The sequence below is a fragment of the Musca autumnalis genome, unplaced genomic scaffold (assembly GCF_047663935.1).
Source record: "Musca autumnalis isolate F117 unplaced genomic scaffold, ASM4766393v1 scaffold_2, whole genome shotgun sequence".
NCBI classification, from domain to species: domain Eukaryota; kingdom Metazoa; phylum Arthropoda; class Insecta; order Diptera; family Muscidae; genus Musca; species Musca autumnalis.
Genome location: NW_027411755.1, coordinates 110,632,807 through 110,654,409, shown reverse-complemented (window position 1 = coordinate 110,654,409; position 21,603 = coordinate 110,632,807). Strand labels below are relative to the sequence as shown.

General features: G+C 35.6%; 2 protein-coding genes across 4 annotated transcripts in view; one reads left to right on the top strand and one right to left on the bottom strand.

The window, feature by feature from the left end:
* LOC141394440 (uncharacterized) overlaps positions 1-21,603 on the bottom strand; it is a 326,009-nt gene that overhangs the window by 48,150 nt on the left and 256,256 nt on the right. The window lies entirely within an intron of this gene.
* AstCC (Allatostatin double C) overlaps positions 1-21,603 on the top strand; it is a 121,974-nt gene that overhangs the window by 99,372 nt on the left and 999 nt on the right. The gene's annotated exons all lie outside the window — the stretch shown is intronic.

Genomic DNA, 21,603 nt, shown 5'->3' with positions numbered 1-21,603 from the left:
GAAACCTCTTTTGGTACAAAATTCTTCGGAGAGGTTCTTTTCAATTTTAACTGAGGACCTAGTATCAGTTAAAGTCAACTTACAGAGCCGGATGAGCTTTGCGGGGATACCAAATTCAGACATTGCATGGAATACCTTTGATCGGAGGGGACTGTCGAATTCTGCTTTATAATCGACAAAAAGGTGATATGTGTCGATCTGCATCTCTTGGGTCTTCTCTAGGATTTGCCGCAGGGTAAATATCTGGTCAATGGTGGACTTGCCAGGTCTAAAGCCACATTGGTATGGTCCAATTATTTCGTTGACCATTGGCTTTAGTCGTTCGCACAATCTCCTGACACTATCTTATAGGCAATAGGGAGAAGACTTATGCCCCTATAGTTGGAGCATACAGCCTTATCTCTTTTCTTGTGGACGGGACATAGGATGCTCAGTTTCCAATCGTCGGGTACGCGTTCTTCCTGCCAGATGGTGCTAACTAGCTGATGCATACACCTTATCAGCGCGTCGCCTCCGGTTTTAAACAGCTCGGCTGGTAAGCCATCGGCTCCTGCTGCTTTATTATTCTTCAGCCGGTTGATTGCTGTTTATACCCTCAGCCTTTAGGCTAAAGAGGGTATTTACACTTTGATACGACCAAAAATGTGCCTTATCGAAATAATGGTTTTAGACCCCAAGTATGTTTGTACGATATTCGTTTCAGACAATTTTGAGTCGATCTAGCAATGTCCGTCCGTCTGTCTGTCTGTCCGTCTGTCTGTCTGTCTGGCTGGCTGGTGCGCACGATAACTCTCGAACGGATCAATCGATTCGGTTCAAATTTTGGTTATCGAAATATTTTGTCCAGATTCGATTTAAGTTCGAAGATGGGCCATATAGGTCCACTCCTTCAGGTACCTCCCCCACAAATGTTCAAAAATTGTCGCAAAACTTGTGCGCACGATAACCCTTGTAGGGAGTAACCGATTTGGTCCATACTTTGCACATCGTGTAATTTCTACCAAACTTAGATGAGGTTCCAATATGGACTCAATCGGTCCACTCCTTCGGGTACCTTCCACATAAAATTTCGGAAAAGTTCAGTTTAGGACCTGGTCTCGAATCGCTTTGATTTTTGTTTATACAGGTTGTATTTGCTGTCCTCTATACGACGCTGTAATTTTCATTAGGGGCAAGTCCATACTTCCTGAGAAAATAGCCTGAAAGTTACAAAAAACCCTATGACACCGTGTGTTGTGGTTGGAGCGCAAGATAACTCTCGAACGGATCTGCCGATTCGGTCCAAAATTTGGCTTTCGTAATATTTTGTCCAAACTTAGTTCGAGTTCAAGGATAGATTATATCGGTCTACTCCTTCCGGTACCTCCCCCACAAAAGTTCGAAAATGTTCGGAAAATTTGTGCGTACGATAACTCTTGAAAAGAAGTAACTGATTTGGTCCATACTTTGCACATTATGAAATTTCTACCAGACTTAGATGAGGTTCCAATATGGACTCAATCGGTAAACTCCTTCGAGTACCTCCCACACAAAATTTCGGAAAAGTTCAGTTTAGGACCTGCTCTCGAATCGCCTTGGTTTTTGTTGTAACATCTTATATTCACTGTCCCCTATACGAAGGTACAAGTTTCCTCAGGGGCAAGTCCATACTTCCTGAGAAAATAGCCTGAAAGTTGAAAAACAAACCCTATGACACCATGTTTATGGGTGGAAGCGAAAGATAATTCTCGAACGGAAATGCCGATCGGATCGGAAAATTTGGCCTTCGTAATATTGTTTCCAAACTTAGTTTAAGTTCGTAGATAAGCCATATCGGTCTACTCCTTCAGGTACCTACCCCACAAAAGTTCAAAAATATTCGGAAAATTTGTACGCACTTTAACTCTTGATGGGAGTGACCGATTTGGTCCATACTTTACACATTCTCATAATATCTACCAGATATAGATCAGGTTCGAATATGGACTATATTTGTCCACTCCATCCCGTACCTCCCACACAAAATTTTGGATAAGTTCACTTTAAGACCTGATATTTAATCACTTTGATTTTTGTTGAAGCAACTTACTTTCGCCGCCTCAATTACGATGGTAAAAGTTGTTTCAGGGGCAAGTCCATACTTCTTGAGAAAACAGCCCGAAGGGTGTAAAAACCCCCTATGGCACCCCCATGGTCTATGTCGGTCCATTCCTTTAAGTACCTTTTCCGCAAAATGTTTGAACTTTAATCCTAATCAACATTTTTGTCGGTTCATACCAAAATTTTGAAACCCCCTAAATACATATTTTTTTTGTGAAAAAAGTGTTTCAATTTGCAAAGGCTGAGGGTATATCTCTGTCGGCAAAGCCGACTGATACTTTTTTACTTGTTTTACCTCCTTCTGGGATAGGATCTGTGGTATCATCGTCTTCGCTACTATTGGATACCAGCAGATTGGAGAAATGTTCCTTCCATATCCTGAGCACGCTATCTGTATCGGTTACCAGATTACCTTGCTGGTCTCTACAGGAGGATGTGCCTGTACCAAAGCCATGTGTTTGATGTTTCACTCTTTGGTAGAATTTTCGGACTTCATTCTGGCTCCTGTACATCTCGTTTTTTTCACACTCCCGCTTTTCCATTTTTCTCTTTTTCTTGCGGAAAAGACGTTTCTCTTCTCTCCTTTTCTCCCGATATCTCTCTCGTGCGCTACGCGTTGCTACTGATTGTAAAGTAGCTCTATATGCCGCATTTTTCTCTTCGGTAGCAGCACGACACTCCTGGTCATACCATGAATTCCTTTGTGGAGGTCTCTGGAGTCCAAGTATGGATTTTGCGGCTGTTTGCATGGGCAATATTTTGCCATTGTGTTGTTATGTTATCGGGACAAGAAGTGCTCGAGTTAAGCAATTGGGCTAGTTGAGTGGAACATGCTGTGGCTATCTGTTGTGTTTGCAGCCTATCGATGTTCAACTTCCGCGTTGTGTCTGTTCGTGCTTTATTTGCAACGTTTAGACGGGTACGTACCTTTGCTGCAACAAGGTAGTGGTCCGAATCAATGTTTGCGCCTCGGAACGATCGTACATCCAACACGCTCGATGAATGTCTTCCATCTATCACAGCATGATCAATTTGATTACTTGTTCTTTAATCTGGAGACAGCCAAATATATCTTTGGTCTGTTCGTCCTTTTCTTCAGTGGGAGCATGAGCGCATAAAAAAGCTGATGTTGAAGAATTTAGCTTTTATTCGAATTGCAGCAAGTCTTTCATTCACTGGGGTGAAGCTGGATACCAGATGTTTTAGTCTCCGACTAACTACGAATCCGCAACCAAACTCATGCTTTACGTCATGGCAGCTATAATACAATGCGTCACCTTTAGGTGTTGTTGTGACGCCTTTTCCAATCCATCATATTTCCTGTATGGCAGTAATATCGGCATTGTACTTTTCAAGTACGTCTGTCAATGCGAAGACTGCACCTTCTCTATAAAGAGTGCGAACATTTCAGGTGCAGATTCGCGCATCATGGTCCATAAAACGTTTGCGGGGTTCGTCAACTTTAGAGAGGTTTGTTTTTCTTTTCTTTCGTTTTTTCTAGGGGAGGGTTACTAACCCGACGCCCAAACCCAAGTTCTTATGGGTGAAAAATGTTATAAAGTTCATACTTATAAAATGTAGAACTTAGGACGCTTGTGACTAGTGACTTTTCTCCATTACAGCTGCTAATACAACGTTTGGGGAACTGGAGATTCGCAAGTACAAAAGTTGACATCGGAGGAAAGTTAACTTCATTCTTGTATAGTCAACTTTGTTAATGAATTTTTCTCCTCCAACCAAACGACAAGTATAGAAATGTATGTAGTGTATACATACATACACTCCCTTTGTTTGTAATTGAATATGAAACAATTGATTTAGTCGTTGCCACTGTTATTTGATTTCTTTGTGAACTTAGCCAATGGCAATTGAAGAAGTTTTTTATTGTTTTTTTTTTTTCAAAAACATTTTAAAAAAACATCAATATTTACTGAAAAAGTTTGTATTTTTGTTACATTTTATTCATTCAGTTGAGCCCTCGAGATTTCGATTAGTAATTGAGAATACGTCAGGTTTCTATTTTTTCTTTACATAAATATATTTATGTATATTGAGCAATGACGTAAATCGACCCACACTTATTCCATGCAAAAAGTTTGCAAAGTTAGTAAATGATATTGAAGACATGCATATGTATGTGTGAACATATATTTTTACAAGTATATATTACAGTGGACATACATATAACTAAATATTGCATAAATTGGGAAAAGATTCATTCAGATAAATGCTTGGTTTGATTGGTTTGATACGGTAATACAGTGTGTACCTCGCAATATTTGGATGGGAGAACGACTATTATTGCAGACTAAATTACAGTAATAAAAATAAAGTTTTTTATTTCAAAGGTCAACTTGTAAACAGTTAAGTTAATTCTTGTTGGGAAACTTAAATGGAACAATGAATTAGAGAACTCCACATTCAGGAAAGTGCTAATAAAGTAGGAGGGCCTGTAGGTGGGCCATAGGTTCGAAAGGGATTTTATTTTCGAATGATACACTGGTTATAGAGAAGCATAATTAAACCGATTCTAACATGCTCATCTGTTGTATGGTGGACAGCTATGGACAAAAAATGCAATGTGATATATTGCAAAAAGTCCAAAGAATGTGTGGCTCAGCGAAATTCAGGTATAGTGTGAAGCAGCCATCGCAGCTATAAGACTTAAGTCGTTGAGCGAGTGGATAGAAATATACCACCAAAATATGCTACGGGCCACAATAGATAATATTGTATGAGACCGTATACCTGAAACAAAAGATGTCGCTTTATTTGAAGTCTTAATACCGGACATAGAAATGTGGATCGATGGAACCCTAGCACATATGCCTTCTGGAAGCTGCGGGTTTACAGATGTGCTAGGGGCAGTGTTGCCGAATTTGACGATTTATCGCCATTTTGACGAAATAGTAAAATGACGATTTTACTCCTCTAAATGACGATTTTTAGTCTAAATAACTTCAATCCTCCTCCAACACAAAAGTTAAACATTTTTCGGAAATGTACAGTTAAGGGAAATGCCTAGGATCGTTTTGAAATTTTTACAGCAGGGTAATCGGGGAAAAGTCCATACTGACTGCGTTAAAGATGGCCTATATACCTACCTGTTTAAAGTGAAACCGGAAAACATGTTTAAACTTTTTGCTCGTTCAAATTGGTGGTGTAAAAAAGTTTCAGCGCAATTTTTGTTTAAAGAGAAATGAAAACGTTTTGCAACATTTTGTAGAACGAAAACACATTTTTGGGAAAATGTGCAAAAATGGTTAACATTTTAAAAACTTTATTTTACTGTTTTTGCTTGTTGTTTGTTGTTTATTTTACTGTCATTGCAGAACTATTACAACGCAATGATTTGTCACCTTTTTTCCTCAGATAGAATTTTAATAAATATCTTGAAAAACATTCTTTAAAAAACATTTCCGCCCAAATTTTCTCTATTAGTACTTCTAAGGAAACCCCAAACGTTTTTTGAAAAAATGTATCAAAATCTTTAAAATTTTTGTAACATTTAAAATGTTGAGCTGACGATTTTCGACAACATTTAGTCGGGAACGCTGGCTAGGTGGGAGGACGGGATTGGGACTCTATTTTATAGAACCGGAATCAATACTGCCGGATCATCACACGATCTTTCAAGTGAAAGTCTGAGCGATTACATATTGTTTGAACTGGTTTAACGCTTACACAAAGCCAACCACTGTATTTTTTTTAAATCTTTATTTACATTAAGAATATTACATGTTTAATGATGCCTCAGCGCCATTTGGCATTGTAGATGCTAGTTGGCAGATATTTACAAATACAAATGTTCCTTAAATGATCATAGGATTATTCAATTATATCAAAGGATTATAATAATTTTAATAATTATTTATGTTAAGAATTAAAAAAATATATATAAAAAATCGAATAGAAAATAATTTTATATCAGAAGCTCTTCGAGATGTTCCAATAAACACTTTTTTAACGTAGTTTTAAATAGAGAAAGTTGTTCTATATTCTTCATCTGTTGAGGCAAGATATTATACAATTTTGTACCTGAGTGTTGTATTCCCTGCTTTGTTGTTTTCAGACTGACAGAATGCAACTTGTAAATTATTAAGGTTTCGTGTGTTAAATACATGTTGTCTGTTGGAAAATGTTCAATATTCGTCTTCGCTTCTTAATTTTTCGAATTTCTCCGAATACTTCAGGCGAGACGTTACCCTCGTCTCAGAACTGACATGGAAACGTTGCATACCACACATGTCGCAAAATGTTTGCAAGCCGTTGGCTTAGCTAAAATACTAAGAATTTTAGCACCAAATGAAAGTCGTACAGCAATTATAAAGACAAAGTATTAGTTAATATAATTAATTCTAGTACATGTTTTTGTTTTTTTTTTTATATAGCACAGCATCAGTGCTTGTTTACAATCGATAGGGTTATTCTGGAAACTTTATGAAACCAAATGAGAAAAAAAAATTTAACTTTACAAAAACAATTTTTTCGATTCAGAAGATATCGAAAATTAAAACTGCAACCAAGGCCTATAGAAGGTCGGCCATTCAGAGTTCTGTTAACAACTTTTGACAACAAACATAATAGATTTTATATTGTTGTGATTTGAGTTTCTTCGCATTTTAAATCACAATAATGTTTTTGACAACAAACATAACAATCAGGTGGGCTTACAGCCTGTTTTTGTAAAAAGTTTTTGTCAATTCGTTCGTCGATTTCATGAACGAAGACACAATTTGGTTTTCATAGCGGTTGACGTTTGTATTCGTGTGGCAAACAAATGAAAGCTTTTTATTTTCGTAATTTTTTGGTTTTCGCAACAAAATCAGACGAACGAATACGTCAAAAATAAACGAATGGAAAAGACCCATCGTTTTGTATGAAAATTAAAAAAATTTGAGTAATAAATGGCACAAAACACACGAAAATTGGAAGGGAATGCAATTTTATTTATTTCCATAGAAGCACACGCATATACACTAGCGATCATCTGAATAGGTTTGAATTTTTTCTTTTTATATGTTAAGGTATCTTCTGATGTGTTCGTATTGCAGATTCATACTATTTACTTTTTGAGAGTCCTATACTATGCCAACCATGGTACAATAATACAGGTAGCATTATCAAGCCAGCTGATGGTAACATAATGTGTCAATTGCATTGAATTGATGTCAAATTTTGACATCTTATGTTTGTGTGTTTCTTAAAACCAACGGCAATTTATTAAACTCGCTTGGTCCAGCAAACCCAATTTTTTGCTTTGTAATTTCAAACCGGCACATAGCAGTATGTAGCAATCCAGATTGTCGCGTATTTCTTCCAGTCCTCTCAAAGTTTCCGCTGAAATTTATAGATCTGGATCCCCCGTTCTTATCGATTTAAAAACATATCTTAGTACGTGTTGCAAGTATAAGCCTCGTACTGGCAATAACTTTTGACAACATCCTTGTAAAGTCTTGATGTTTGATATCTTAATGGCAAGTTAAAAACAACTTTTAATGCTCTTTTTTGTGCACGCTGTAAATCTTTCAAAGATCTACACTTCTTACTAGCATAAATTCCTGGCATGTACGTTAGATGTGAGTGTATTAATGCCTGATATATCATGAGCTTACTCTCAGTGCTCATAAGTCGTTTAAATTTATAAAGAATACCAGTGCTGATGAAATTTTTGACTTTAATTCGTCAATATGGCTGTTCCACAACATGTTATTTTTCATCATGATTCCCAAATATCTTACCGACTCAGATTCAGTAATTCGAATTCCATTTATATGAACCGCCATTGTATCACCATTCTGATGCGGTCTGAATCTTATAAGCTTCGTTTTCGATGAATTTAAAACAAGTTTGTTAATTCTAGCATATTCTCCCAATTTGATTATATTGTTTTCTTATTTTTTGTTTGTCATCTGCTTATCGGGGTTGCCATCAAGTAACACATTTTACGTGCAGATGCCTATGCAAAATTTACAAAATAAGTATCATGGAAACCCTGAAATATAAAAGCTTTTATGAAATAGAGCTTTAGCTTTTAGATAAAAACGAATGGTTCGTAAAATTTTACAAGAACCAAATTTTGAACGTAAATGTTTTAGTACGACTGGTTCGTGTGACAGGCAAGCATTTTTACAAAAACACGCTGTTAGTGTCCCGACACTCTACTCGTTTGAGACAAATATTTGGAAGTTTATACCCCATAAATAAGTTGTCAATTGGTGATAAAAAATTTTTAAAAAACCGATATAATACTACATGGCGAATGATGTATTTTCGAAGCTAAGCATTGTTCCTTAAGCATAAAAGCTTAATATTTGCGGTCACTGGTACTTAATAATGGCTTCAATGGCAATGGTGCGCTAGGCCGCAGTCCAAGCTTAACCAATGAATCATCTAAAGTGGTTGTACAGCTGGAAAATTTCTTCAGACGACGCATAGTGTCGCCGCTTCTTGTATACATGAACAAAAATAGAGGGAGTTGACGTAGGTTGGTGAATTTTTGCACAGGGGGAATGGTAATGAAAAATTCCAACTTTGGTCCATATTGGTTCAGATTCAGATATAGCTCCATATATATCTTTCCCCGATTTTGCCTAAGAAACTATCGCATTTTAAATTTTAAGGCTATTCAATTAAAATTGACAGAGCTATAGCAAAATCGGGGAAAGATATACATGGGGCCTATATCCAAATCTGAATCTATATCTATATAATAGACATTTTATTAAAATATTGATATATCTCAGAAGGTTGCAGTGATGGGTAGAAAGTTTTTACACAGTTCCCTTCTGAAGGTGGCAATTGGTAGCAATCAAAATATCTGCTCTACGAAATATTAAGAATTAATACTTTTTAATCAAATTTAAATTTTTTAATTATACATAGTGGTACTTTGGCCATGTCCAGTTGATGTCAACTTATTGTACTAAATTTTATATTTATAGCCCGCCCACCCACAAATCCCAATCCACAACTTTTGATATTATCAACAAAATTTTCAGAAAACTCGTATAATTTTCATATGATTATCGTTTTAGATTACCTTGGGCATATTTTTCATATTTATAGAACTACAACTTCATTGTAGATGCACATATAGACAGAATTCTTTCAGATTCGTCGTGGCTGTTTAAATTGTCCGAAATGGACCACCACGCTTTATCTGCTGTGACTTTGGTTTCACCAAAAAACCCGAACTTCTCGAGAAAAGTTTGGCTAAGCACTTATTTTATCAATTACCAGTTTATCAAAACAACAGTTTAAAGTTTTGACATATGTACATATTTGACCTAAAATGATACACAAAATTAATTATCGATGCAAAAAACAAATAATTGTTTCTATTTTACTTTTTGTTTCTTCAAAAATGTTCACTGCAACTGCTCATGGTTGCTGAAAAATAGACCAAACCGACGAAAATGAGTTCCACATACACATTTTTCCAAAGTGTACGGGAACAGAAAAATGAGAGAAACGTCAAAAAAGTGGAACCAATGTCAAATGTCAGCCAACCGGAAGCCGGCAAACATGTTGCACATTATTGCTCGCCCAAATTTGTCGTGTAAAACGTTTCTAAAGGGAAAGCTATTCAGCGCCATTTTTGTTCATAGAGAAGTGAACATTTTGCAACTTTTTTGGTGTATGGGAACACATTTTGGGGAAAAATTTGAAAAATGTGTAAAAACTTTTTATTTCTGGAACGATAATATAGTTTTGGCAACTGGTAACGCCATTTAACATTAATTGCTATCGATAATCGAGCCATAAATAGACATAGAAAATAATATATCCACCGTCCTATAGAGGTATTAATAATTGTTCCACAAACATCCCAGATGGGACAAGGGAGACTTCTCTCATATCAATGAGTGCACGCCGATTCATATTGGCTCAATGATATGGGACCTACTTTTTATTGCCGAGTCCGAACGGCGTGTCTTACGACACCACTTGTAGAGAAGTTTTTCATGGCTTAAATACTCAGGAAATGTCGCCAGCATTACTGAGGGGGAATTTTGCCACCGTTGAAAATTTGATGTTGCTTGGCCTGGGACTCGAACCGCAGACCTTCTGAGTGCAAGGCGGACGTGCTAACCATTGCACTACGGTGGTAGTCCACAATTTAACGACGATTTGTTAAATATTTTTCCTTTTTGATCGTTTCAACTATAACTCTTCAATAAAGCATACGTTTGTGACTTCCTCAGCATAAACCTATTGACAAATTTACCCCCTGATATGTCCATTACATTTAATCGAAAATTCATTTGATCTCTTCTCATCGAAGAACAGCAGGATTTCTCATTGCATACGAGTATGTTCTTTCCTAGAGAGAAAAAAGCAAGTAGGTTTTCTTACAGATGACCACACGCTCTTTTGTTATAAAAAGCAGATTTACTCATAAAAGACGCTTGGTTCTTCAGAAGACCAAAATTTCCTCATAGCATACGAAAGGATGTCTTTAAAAACGGCAAGAAGATAATCTAAAAGAAGGCTGCAACTTTTCTCATACAAATTCAGCAAGAAGTTTAGAAGGATCAATACACTTCTATAAAAGTCCTGTCTTTCTTAGAAGTCAAGCAGGTCCATCCACAGAAAACATTAATGACTTCTAATAGAAAACAAGAGGAGAAGACCAGTAAGCCTTCTATGAAATGACCAGTAAATATTCTAGTAGATCTTCCCCAAGAATATGTGGAATATAAAAGCATTATTCCAAAGTATGTTATAAACAAGCAATTGTTTCCGATATGCATTTTGTAATCAACATAGAGGTTAAAGGGTTGTATTTAAATTGTGGTCCTTTAACTGATTTAAAGAATTTTTGATAAATGTAGAACAAATTGTTGCCCGGAGTCGGTTTTTTTACGACTCCGGCTTCGACTCCAGCAAAATTTTCTAGACTCCGACTCCGAAACCCAGATTTATACACTCTGATTGAGACACCATCAAAACATGGTTTTTGGACGTTTCAATAAGTGCTGCCTGGCGACGAAAATCATTGACAACGACGAAAATCTTGACGTGAGGGAATAAAAAGAAGTCATTAGTTGCCAAGTCAGTTGGTTGTAAAATCAATATCTTACCATAGAGGAATTTTAATGATTAGGAAAACGAAGATTATGAAATTTATTAAATCATTCAAATTAACCTTTTTCTCCTTAAGAACCTCGAAAAATTTCATAAATAAATTGAGTTTCGAAAAATTTGGAATGTTTTAAAAATGATCGTTGGGCGCAACCAATGTGCTTTGGGTCCTTCAACCTAGTATCTAAATATGGAGCACTAGTATGGTAGCCAACTGTGGAAAATAAAACAATTCTTAAAAAACTATACAGCATACAAATTTGGTATGCATCGGGGTGACAGGGACAATGTGGGTTTGTCTGGGTGAAGAATTTTTTTGTAGCATTCTTTTTTTAGCCACAACAATGAAGTGGTAAAAAAATTCTCCATCGATTGGAAAATAATTGTGGCCTGTAGAGGGATTTCCTGAAAATTAGCCTTTCGCCCAATGCACCTTGGAAATAAAGGTCGGTCAGGGAGCAGGAGTTATCGTTAACGGATTATCATAAAGTTTTGTAGAAATAGTTTTTTAGCTACGATTAGACCCTAAATGAGGCCTTCAGAACATTTTCGTGAATATTGACCTATGGTCGCATACATATTACTACGGAACAGGGACGTACGCAGGATTTCATTTCGGGGGGGGGGGGGGGCCCACCATGACCAAAAATCATGAAATTTTAAAATGTTGGGTAGGGTAACATAACGCTATTTTAAAGGCTTTAATCAATGAAGAGAGAGTTTAAAAAATTTAAAACACAATTTGGAATTTGGTACCGAGTAATATATATTATGTATTAGTTCTTGGATATTTTTTATTGAAAATTACCATATCAGACCACGATCGGGTATGGTTATCGGTATTTGTAAGTTGTACACCACATACACTGTGCGACACGAAAAAATTAACCACATTCTGACACCGCAGCGTGATAGAAGATGAAAAACACTGTGCAACATTTTTAAGGTGATCTTGTGCAAACAATTCGAACTGAGGATTTTTTGAAAGTACAGACCCAAACGACAAGAAACCCTAGTTGGGTTTTGTTGTGTCAGATCCAGCTCGGATTTTATGGCGCCATCTAAACATGGTTAAATATTGAGTTTTTAAAGAAATTCGGGGCTATATCTCTGAAACCAATGAAAATCTTCTTCTGACCTCTGAAGCAAATTTGTAGATAAGGACAAGAATACAATATTTGAAGAAATAATGAACTCGAAAAACTACATTTATTGCCTCAAATTTCAAAATATATGCAAAAATACCATAATTTTTATATATTTCGCACCGTATCTCCAAAACCGTTAATTTTTTCTGAATATTTTCTTTTGGTAAAATATTCCCTGGAATGTAATGCACAACTCATTTCAGAACATGCCATTGTTGTAAAATGCCTCTATCCCGTTGTTTTCAGTACATTTTTCAACGACGATTTAATAAAAATGTCAATAATGTAGTGAAATCCGAAATGCGAGAATAAACTGTTGGTGTGAACTGTGTTTGAAATACGTGTTGTAAAAGATATGATGCAAAATACCGCTGAAACAACATGAAATAAACATTTTAGAGTTTCAGAATGTTCTAAAGAATTGTTGAGAACTTTATTTGGAAGATTTTTGCAAAAGGTTACTTGGATCAACTCCCAATAGTTTAGCCGATACTGACCAGAATTTCAGTAATTATGTAAAATTGTCTATATTTTATAGATTTTCATGCCCTAGATGGAGTTTTTCTTAAGTGTTTTCTTCAAAAGATAAGTTCTACTAGTTTAGGGCTACAATATTGCTAAAGACAGCAAGGCCAAATTCCTATTCGTTTCTAAGATAAAGGCCTGATAAATGCAAAAAATCGTAGATTTAGCCCGGTTTAGATGAGGCCATTAAATCCGAATTGGATCTGACAGGTCAAAACCCAACTAGGTCCATAGATACCGAACCGTTCAAAGTTTAAGAATAAAATGAACTACAAAAATTTACCTAAGATCTCAGTTAACAACTTCCTAGAACATATGAACATTCTAGGAACGGTCCTTCATGTTCAAAATTCACTAACAATTATATTATGGTTAATACTCAGTTCTGGAAATAACAAACACTCTAGATGAAAATAAGATGAAAGCTACAACTTTGCCTCCACGAGTAAACCAAAATTCTTTACGGTTTAGAAGGTATGAGCCTGACAAAATGGTCCTTTTTGACATCAAGGCCTCAGGTTTTTGGGGGCCCATAACACGTGTCTTCTTATTTTTCGTCTTCCATTACGCTGCGGTGTCAGAATATGGTTAATTTTCCATGACACAAAAAATTACACACAGTCATATGCTTACATTTTGGTATATCTCAGACTTTGTAATATCCGCAATTGCTTTCGCTAGATTTTCAGTATTCGAAGATCTTAATTTAATTTCTAAGAATATTGGCTATAATAAGGATTTTAGAATTTTTTTGGTTGGTTAAAGTAGATCTATGTTTTAATGCATATCGAGATATCGCCCTTTTTTAGACCCATTTTTCAAAAAGTATTTAGTGGACAAATCTTTGACGCCCATACATTACATATTAACATCTTATAAACCTTTTAATTGGAATTTCGTATACTTTAATATGTCAAGGTATTTTAATATCTTTCAAGTTATTTCTATAAATTGAATACATCCGACATCGAATAATTCCAATCGAAAATTGTCTACTGCTATTGTGCGGATAACCTTACATAATATTTACCCAAGAAAAAATTTGTAAATCCAAAAATTTTACTTCTTTAACCGAAGTGATTGGAGAATCCAACTAAAAAATATATTTAAAAAAGAAGGCTGCTTTAGCCGGAGTCGGACAATACAGTCTATAAACTCTCAATCCTACCCGTAGTAAGTACTCTTTGAGAGTACGAAACACATGATTGGGCTTTGCCAAAACATGGTCGAATAAATATTTGAGAAAACAAGCAAGTCGTCTTTGTCGCCTGTGTGGATTAATACCTTTACTATCGACAGATCCAAAATCGGCTTCACAGACAATATATTTATCCCCAAAATTTGTATTCTTGGAGTTTACAAAATTTTGTGGCCTTTTTTGGACGTATGAACTTTCCGACAAAAATATCAAAACTTTAAGGGTACCTATCTTAGCGATTGTGGACGTTTCGAATTATTGCTCATAGCGCAAAAGGAGAGTGTTTCTGAATGTGCCGAATTAGTCCATTAAGCAAGTGTATCTCATTATGAGAGTCATTCCTTTCGACAGTTATCGCGCCCACCAGCCATTTTAGTTGGCCACCGTACATTATGTCAGAAAGAATGGCCAAATGGATATATACGATTTTAGGAAACAATTTAAACTTTTGTGGGGGAGGAACTCGAAGTGGTGGACCAATGTGATTTTAACTAAGTTTGGAAAATATTACGTCATCTAAAATTTGGACCAAGTCTCCAGCTATAGAGGCGGACTGGTCTAAATGCTTGTCTGACCCGGCTTTCATCCAAATATGCAGAAGTAGAAAAGATAAGTATTTTTAAGGAAGTTCGTTGTAATAATATGTATATTAATCTGGTTTTTGAAAGTCTGCAGAGAAACCGAAAACGTTTTAATATTAGGAGGCAACAACAATTCGGTTAAAAAAGGATTTTTATTAAATATTTATTTGTATCTGAGAGCTTCTAGAAGACGATAAAATATGTAATCAAATTAAAAAACGAATAGAGGTATCAGATTTCAACAAACCGATGAAATGAAACCCCTACAAACTGAAGGAAAAACTGAGAACAATTATTTCTGCAAACATTTACCATAATACATATTTGACGGAAACTGGACATAAAGTTGTTAATATTATTTCCGTGGTACCCAGTATTACCTCAATGCCATAAAGAATGTGAACAACAAATTTGTCGAAATAAATATATAATTGGTTTTCGATATATAGTCCACGAAAACCCCATTTCATGCACTTCCCTTCCCACAATATTGAACTAGTCATATTTTTTGATACAGGATACCATAAACCTCAAAAATGAACTAGCAAAGATGAAGTGTAGTCATTACGGAGCTCCGAGTTCATTTATTTATTTTTTGGTACTGGAACGATATGGCATAAAGCCGTAATACAGAAAAATTTGAAAATTTCAAGCAAAAAGTTAAAAAATTTCGAACAAAAAAATCGAAATTATTTCTTAAAAAATTTGTTAACGAAGTACATTTTCTGTACAGAAACTTCAGAAAATTTATGTTTTTATTTGAAATATCCAAACATAAAATTATTTTATGAGAAAGAAAAAGCTAATGATCTGTTACAGTAGCTAAAGAAATGTTTGGTCTACCAAACCATTTCGGGGGGGGGGGGCCCGGGCCCCCTGTGCCCCCCCCCCCTGCGTACGTCCCTGCTACGGAAACAAAGATTGCTCATGTGGCACGGGTTAACGTTAACTATTAGGCATACAATTTCATATATAAGGATTTTGGATCAAATGAAAAATAGAAACAAATAAAAGAGGGCTATAGTCGGGCGGGGCTGACCAGTGATACCCTACACCACTTCCATGGGTACTAGTATTCTGCAGAATTTGTTTATATTATTTCGAATTATCCTTTGTAAATTCTGGGATGTTTTGGAACATATGTATGTAATAGCAAAGTGCCCGCTACTTCGTGTGCGGAAAGAATAAAAAAACAAATAAACACTGAAAATTTTGTTGTACCAATTTTAATCAATATTAAATTTTATTTAAGAACTGGTCGTTTTTAGTTCGATTAAAAAAATCAGCCGTATTTTTGAGGCATTTTAATTAGGGGCTTTCTGTCATCAGAAGGTAAAACATTCTTGTAAACAAATAAACCCAAAACATAAACATATAAATATACAAGTATGAATTTCTGAAACGTTCTCTAAAATTTAAAAAAAAAATCCTGCTAACCCCTTTACACAATAACAAATTATATCAAATTCTGTACCATTTAGTATTTTTTATAGTATGTATTTCCAAAACCATTTCCATATCATAGAATTCCAGCTGTGTTCTCTCTGTTCCTACACCCGATACCAAATTTAGACCGCTTTAGTACTTTTCGTAAATTTATATTACGTAGTTCTTTAAACACATCCATTTTTTAAGCTTCCTCAATAACAACAACAATAATTATAATTTCAAATTTCAGGATTCCAGCGCTATCCGTTCACCTAAATCCAAATACCATAAGTACCAATTTCCAAAACTTCGTCAATCCTACACTCTAACAGTAATTTTAATTCCAAATTTCAGGGTTCCAGCTTTATCCTTCAACCAAATCCAAATTGTACCAAAATTAGTACGCTTTGTCTCCTTTAGTACGAATTTCCAAAACAGCCTCAATCCTACACACCCCCGGTAATCTTAATTCAAAATTTCAGGATTCGAGCTCTATCCGTACCATTAAGTACGTTTCGTACCCATAAGTATGAATTTACAAAACTACCTCAATCCTACACCCCAGTAGAAATCTTAATTCCAAATTTCAGGATTCCAGGTCTATCCGTTCACCCAAATCCAAATTGTAACAAATTTAGTACAATGTACTAAATTGTATTGCTTCGTACCCATAAGTACGAATTTCTAAAACATCCTCATCCCTACAGTAATCTTAATTCAAAATTTCAGGATTAGAGCTCTATCCGTTCACCCATACCAAAATTGTACCAAATTTAATACCATTTAGTACTTTTCAAACCCATAAGTACGAATATCCAAAACTACCTCAAACCTACACCCCAATAGCAATCTTGTTTTCAAATTTCAGGGTTCCAGCTCTATCCGTTCACCCAAATCCGAATTGTACCAAATTTAGTACCATTTAGTACTTTCCGTACCCATAAGTACGAATTGCCAAAACATCCTCAATCCTACAGTCCAACAGCAATCTAATTCCAAATTTCAGGATTTTAGCTCCATCCGTTCACCCAAATCCAAATTCAAGCTTTTTTCGTTCACCCATATTCAAATTGTACTAAATTTAGTACTTTCCGTACCCATAAGTACGAATTTCCAAAACTATCTCAATCCTACACCCCAATAGCAATCTTAATTCCAAATTTCAGGATTCCAGCTATATCCGTTCACACAAATTTAAATTGTAACAAATTTAGTACCATTTAGTGCGCTTCGTAACCATAAGTACGAATTTCCAAAACATCCTTAATGCTACACTCCCACAGTAATCTTAATTTCAGAATATCAAAATTGTACTAAATTTAGTACAATTTAGTACTTTTTGTACCCATAAGTACGTATTTCCAAAACTACCTCAATCCTACACCCCAATAGCCATCTTAATTCCAAATTTCAGTATTATAGTTCTATCAGTTCACCCAAATCCAAGTTGTACTAAATTAAGTTCTATTTAGTACTTTTCGTACACATATGTACGACTGTCCTAAATTACCTCCATATCTGAATCTTACAATCCAACAGTAATCTTGATTCCAAATTTCAGGTTTTCAGCTCTATCCGTTCACTCAAATCCAACTTGTACTAAATTTAGTACCATTTAGTACTTTGCGTATACATAAGTACGAGCTTCCAGAACCATTTCCTCATATCAATACCACTTCCCAACCTTGATTCCCATACCTAATATCAAATTTTTAGCTATATCCTTTAAAATATACAATTGATACAACATTTAGTAAAAAACCTAGCCTTATCTCACCCTTACACACCAACAGCAACCCACACTCAAAATTTCAAGCTTCTAGCTTCAGCCGTTTCGTCCACTCACTCTTTTATATAATAAGATGAGTGCGACACGTTATTTATTATTTTCATTATTTCATAATGGACAGATGGACCATACATACATACCCAGCAAAATTTGAATAAAGGAGTTCTATGCGATGACGTGATTTCATGGAATCTTTTGCATTGGTTCAAAGGAAGTCGTGAAATATCTGATCTTTTCATTAGCATTTAAACCCATGCAAAGCAAGTCGTGAAAGATCTGATCTTTTCATCAGCATTCGAACCCATGCAAAGGAAGTCATGAAGATCCGATCTTTTCATCAACATTTGAACCCATTCCATCAATCCAATACATATGAATTTTTTGTTTTTATTTATACACTTTTTCTAAATACATAATACTAATTATTTACAATAGGTTTAATGTTGTCGGAGACTCGAAAAAAAACTCTCGTCGTAATGATAATGTCATTGCAAAGGGTTGGTGAAAATGACATCCCAAGGCATTGGTGGAAATGACATGCCAAAGCATTGGTGAAAATGACATGTCAAAGCATTGGTGTAAATGACATGCTTTGGATCCAAAAATGAATAGCATCTTTTGGGGTCCACGCTCATATAAAATTTATCGATGAAGATGCTAAAAAGATGACATGGCAGATCGCTTTCTCCCATGATTGAATAGCTTCTTTGGCATCGAACATTTTGCTGGGTATTTCTTCAGAAAATTACAAATTTGTATTAAGAAAAAATACAAAATGCATTAGAAATAGCCTTTGCTGAATTTAACCGATTCGATCAATAAAAGAGATCAACATTTCGAGGTATTACACTATTTCTAATCAAAGGTAGCATAAAATTTTCAAAACTCGTACAGCAATGTAATTTGTATCAATTTAAAAAACTGAGAAACGAAATTTTGTAGCGTGGAAGGTAAATGTAGTTCTTTATAAACAAACCAAAACGATAAAGGAACAACCCACTTATATGTTAGACAGTAGGGATACGCAGTGAAATGCAATAATCGGGTTTTCGATTATACGGTTTTCGTGAAAAACTTGAAACTCGATTTTCGGTTAGTCGATTATTTGAGAGTGTACTAAAAGTCGACTTTCGTTTATTCGTTAACCGCCGAAAACCGATTATATAATCGACCATTTTAGTTGATGCGGTCCGTGATGTATATATGTATAAAAAAGTACCCTCCATTACGCGTTTTTACCACACCCACTACGATTAAAAGTCGACTACGAATAATAATAGACTACGACTAATGGTCGACGAATAATAGTTGACTCTGTCTTTCGAAAGTCGATTAAGAAAAGTTGATTATCCGATTTTCGCACAGCCAATAGTCGACTACGACTTTTAGAAATTTTGCGGCTAATAATCGATTAACCGAAATCGATTTTACGTATCCCTATTAGACAGTAGTTCCGTTATCTAACTGCTAACTGTTTGATATAATTTGCATCAAGTGAGAGATCAAAAAATATTGGCACTATCCTTGACCAAAACTCTTACCTACTGTAAGAATTTTTCAGTATTGAACTATAACTGCTACCTCTAGCGTGATTTTGGTTACACTACACACAATTGAAACTGAGGGATCCCTGTATATACTGGGCTGTAACTCTGTTATCTGACCACGTACATCGACATAATTTGCATCAAGATTTCTTCTTCTAAATAAAACTAACGTGGTTCTAACATATTTTCTGGGAATAACAATTAGTGACTACACTAAAAATTTTACCAATTTTCACACAAAAGTTTTGGTCTATTTAACCCGCTAAATACTATTTGATCATCATATTAAATTGCAAGCTTCTTTTCTGTCATAAGTGGAGAAAGTGGAGAGACATGCCTGCGTGACCTTTGATCAGCCGTTTGAAGTTAAATTTTTAAGCAGGAAGGAATGGATCGCCACTGACGGGGTTCGATATCATGGAATATTTTGGCGGTTCTAAGATGAATTGTGTAGTCAGCTCGGGTGTTTCCTCGGAAGAAGCTAATATCTACATCTACAAAGCTACCTGAGGACTGCATTTTTTTGAGGCGGAGATACTGACCATAAAGGAAAGTTATATCATACTTCTACAGCATCACACATCAAACTCTATAGGAATTTTTGTTGACAATCATGCTGTGTTCCTAGCATTAAAATCGAACGCTGACAGATCATGAAGAAACAGAAGAACTAGGGCTATTAGTAACCATGCGAAGCATTTAGGTGCTATGTACCACATAACAGCCACTGGCATAGCTGCGGTAACGAACACATGCACAAATGCAACGAAGATTTAAAGCTCTAGGACGACCGTGCCTTCACGATTTCGCTGAGACAACCGAGTTAGGATCTTCTCAGATTTCTCATCGAAGAGGCTGAATATAATTGCCAATAGATTGTACGATAGCTACTGTATGAGTATATATTTCTGGCCTAGATAGCACTAACCCGTTGAGCCAGAGATTATTGATGCCGTGCGTGAACTGTTATTGCAAGATCATCATGTGACATACCGTAAGATAGACGCATCCTTGGACATTTCTTCCACCAGCACACATTCAACATTGCATGAACACCTGGCCATAAAAAAGTTTGTTCTCGTTGGATTCAGCGCAAAGATTCGTGTCGATTGGTGCAAAGAAATTTTGAAAAAAATACAATTGCGCTGCATCAAATGACGTTCATAAGATCGTCACAGGTGAAATTATAGATCTATGCGTGTAAGTCAGAAACAAAAAACCAATCGACCGGTAGGGTCTTCGAAGACGAACCAAATCCAACGAATGTTCGAAGCAAATGGTCGCCTGTTTCGTCGGCAAAACTGGTCAAGTGGCAACTGTTTTGCTTGAGTAACGTAGGACGGTCAATTCTGAGTGGTACACCACAATTTGTTTGCCTGAAGTCATAGTGCACCATGACAATGCGAGATCTCCCACATCTGCTCAAACTATCGACTTTTTGACCGGCCAAAACGAAAAAAATTTTGGGAAAAAAGTATTTCAATCCACACGGCTGAGGGTATATCGCTGTCGGCAAAGCCGACTGATACTTTTTTACTTGTTGTAGTAGGTTTTGATAATTTCTATGCTTTTTGTCATAGTGTAGTGATCCATTTTCATCAATGTCACTTTCAAATGATAAGAAAAAATTGGTTAAAAACTTAGTTTGACAGATATCGAATTCCAGTCCCATACTTTTGAAACCACGGAATGGATAACCCGTAAAATCAGGCGGTCTCATAGGAGCTATAAAATTTTTTGTTTTGTTTTCTCTTTATATAGAAGAACAATTTTAATTTACTCAAAATGAGAAGAGACATACTTCGAATTAATTTGGACTCGTTTTAAACGACTCTCCATCATAGATTAAAATATATTGATTTGATATTTTCTACTATAATGTCTGGCTGTAGTTTTTTATTTTCTGAGCAACAAATTGAATTCCCAGATTTTCATTTTCAGATGATGGTAAAATGGAATTGAGTTGTACTCATTAATGTGAGAGAAGTTTAAAATCGCGCAGTCTCATAGCAGCTATACAAAACTTTAACTTATATTGATTTTTTTACAAAAAATGTTTGCTCCTCATAGAGAACACAATATTCCAATTCTTGGTTGAAGTTAGATTAGTCTGAAACGACCTCCATGATAGATTAAAATATGTACATATATTGATTTAATACATTCATTTAGTATAATGACTATAGGCTGTCGTTTTTTATTCTCTGAGAAACAAATTTAA